Genomic DNA, 2,977 nt, shown 5'->3' with positions numbered 1-2,977 from the left:
CTTCCTTTCAGAGATGAAGATGAAGGTGTAGTAGCTTTCTCTCGTCTCCAACTGCTTTATATACAAAATTGTTGTAACCTGACCAAGGGTCTTCCTGACAACCTTTTTTCTTTAAAGACTCTTGTGATTGAACAGTGTCAGCTGCTTGTCACTTCACTTCCACATTTACCAGCCATAAATGAATTGAAGTTACAGTATTGCACTAAGATGTTGTTGAATGAATTACGACCTCAAGTGCTAAAGTTCACAATTAGTGGATATGATGCCTTGGTGTCCTTACCTATGGGTAATAACCACTGTCTTGAAGAGTTAGATGTCTCTGATTGTCCATCTCTCAGGTTGCTTCCTAGTATTGGCAAAGCTGATACAATAAAATCACTTCGTGTCAAAAACTGTGGAAAATTACTGTTTCCGATTCAACCAATGTTATGCATCCCTTGAGAGGTTTTGCATAAGATGTAGTTTCAATTCTCTTGTGTCCTTTCCATTAGAATTATTTCCAAAGCTTAATCATCTTGATATCCACGGATTTCGAAATCTTCATTCCTTTTCATTTTCAAATCGAGGACCACTTCAACATCTATTATCTCTCAGAAGCTTAAAAAATCACAAAATGTTTCAATTTTGTGTCCTTGTCCAGAGAGGAACTGCATGCCCCCAACCTGACCCGGTTCTGTGTTTATAACTGTAATTATTTGAAGGAGCTGCCTGACCAGATGCACACACTATTCCCATCTCTTCAGACTTTGAGAATACGGTGTTGTCCAGAGCTTGAGTCATTTCCAGGAGGTTTTCCATCCAGTTTAAACTTACCTGATATCCGTTCTTGTGACAAACTCATTGTTGGCAGCATGGGGTGGGGTTTGAAGGGACTACACTCTCTTAGGAGCTTCTACTATATCAGTGATGAATAGGAAACTTGGGAGGCCTTTCCAGAGAGAAGGTTCCTTCAGTCCTCTCTTACATCCCTTGAAATTTGGGGTCTGAAACATTTGAAATCTCTTGATGGCAATGAGCTTCAACATCTTACTGCACATAGAAAATTGACTATTAGCTACTGCCCAGCTCTCCATCCCATGCCAGAAGAGGGTCTGCCAACTTCTCTCTCTTCTCTAACAATGAAGAACTGTCCCATGTGGAAAGAGCGGTGTTTGAGGGAGAAAGGAGAAGATTGGCCCAAGATAGAGCATATACCCCTCATAAAAATTGACAAAGAAGTGATCTCATGAGGTTATAGTCCACAGGAGCCTCATCTCTTTATCTAATTGAAGTTCTGCTCAGATACTCATTTTACTCATCATATCATATTTGCTGTCAGGTAGATGGACTGGTGAATTCTTCTTCTTGACCTTACTCATCTAATTAGTAAAAAGAAATTTCTAAATTATCAACTTCAACTTTTGTCTTTTAGTGATCATTGCATAACTGGTAGCAGCAATGCTAGAGCTTTGTCTGTTCATAGAGGCCAATGAGTGATCATTGTATACTGGAAATACTTGAGCTTTGCCCTGTCTCATTTTATGCCTACATTTCTTGTCAACCCTTCGCAGGAAATTGACTCATATCTTCTGTACAAGTTTGAAGCCCCAATGACTATTCTTGTTGCAGTGATATTGAAAGCTCTGTATACAAAATGTCCTGGGTTAATGTAGGGCCTAATGAACAAACTTCATTTATTTTTCTTTTTAGGATAAAACCAACTAGCAATAATTGTGTTTATTGAATGTCTGCAGCTTTTGACTTAACATCAGACAGGATCTGGTTATGTGAAGTGCAGTTGGAATATTGCGGAAAGCACTGTTCAATGGATGGTCCTCAGACTGCACAAAGGATGTACTTGAGAAGCTTGTGCCTCATACAAACTTGAATAAGCTACAGATCCATAATTATGGTGGCACAAGATTTCGGGGTTGGTTAGGAGATGATTCGTTCTGCAATATTGTAATAATTGTATCTGTAAGCTTTCAAAATTGTGAACATTTCTGTATCTTGCTACCCTTGGGAAATTACCTTCCCTGAAACACCTTTCCATTGAAGGTTTTGATGAACTAGTGGCTGCTGGTCCTGAGTTTTATGGGAACAATTCTCTTGCGGCTCAGCGGTTTCTATCTCTTGAAATATTAAAGTGTAGTTGGATGTCTGCATGGGAGGAATGGTGCTCCATCAGAGTTAAAGATGAATTCATTGCTTTCCCTCGTCTGCAAGAGCTTCACTTAGATGTTCTTTTGAAGTAACAAGATCAGCACAGAGCTTTGTTAGGTCCGCTAATGATATAAAATTTCTTAAAGCAGAGTTTCATGCAATTCTGCAAGTATGTTCTCATTGCTTATTGTTTGGTATACTTGACTGAGTATATTCCACAAACTTACTGATGATTTCTTGGTTCTTATTGTGGACCGTGCAGGCTTCTAGTTCTTACAAAATTCAGGCTTTTACAACATTCCACTTGATGATTATCCCATAATTACTTTTTTTTGGTGACTACTACGAGCATTGTAAGCATTGGAACAATGGAGAAAATCTCTAATATTATTGGTGGAATAGGACATTTAATCTTGCTTAGTTTAGTTTACTGGATGTTTTGTTTTCTGTCCAATGAAGTAGCAAAATGAACAGTATCTGTGGTAAAATTTCATCTTGCACTATTGGATTTTTAAAGTTGTATGTTGTAGTTCACCATCCATTTTGTTTGAATAACGCCAGAGGCTTGTGGTGCTAATTTTAATGGTAATGGTTCCATTTTGTGTGGCTTTAACTTGCGTTTGTTTTGTTGCATTATCTCTAAGCACTTCATTTTTCATGTAGTAGTCTTCAATGGGTTGGATTTGTGACATTGAAGGCAGAGATTGGCTGTGACCAAAATGATGGCAGCCGGGTACGTACATTCTTTCCTGTTATATTGAGCTAGCATGTCGTGTCTCTAAAACTGTACTATAGTGAGCTATGGAAGTAGTTTTCTAACATAATTTGATATTGG

The 2,977-nt window shown here is 38.3% G+C and overlaps 1 long non-coding RNA gene across 2 annotated transcripts; it reads left to right on the top strand.

The window, feature by feature from the left end:
- The first annotated feature begins 795 nt into the window (after window positions 1-795).
- Window positions 796-2,742, top strand: LOC126723792 (uncharacterized). 2 transcript variants are annotated; one of them, XR_007654477.1, is made up of 4 exons: window positions 796-1,648; window positions 1,734-1,909; window positions 2,038-2,311; window positions 2,405-2,742. It is a non-coding gene; the product is annotated as an uncharacterized LOC126723792 (long non-coding RNA). The 2 variants fall into 2 exon arrangements; XR_007654476.1 differs by having other exon boundaries at window positions 1,734-2,311.
- Window positions 2,743-2,977: the final 235 nt, after the last annotated feature.

The sequence above is a fragment of the Quercus robur genome, chromosome 4, assembly GCF_932294415.1.
Source record: "Quercus robur chromosome 4, dhQueRobu3.1, whole genome shotgun sequence".
Taxonomy (NCBI): domain Eukaryota; kingdom Viridiplantae; phylum Streptophyta; class Magnoliopsida; order Fagales; family Fagaceae; genus Quercus; species Quercus robur.
The sequence above is the reverse complement of the archived record's forward strand: the minus strand, read 5'-3'. Positions and strand labels throughout refer to the sequence as shown.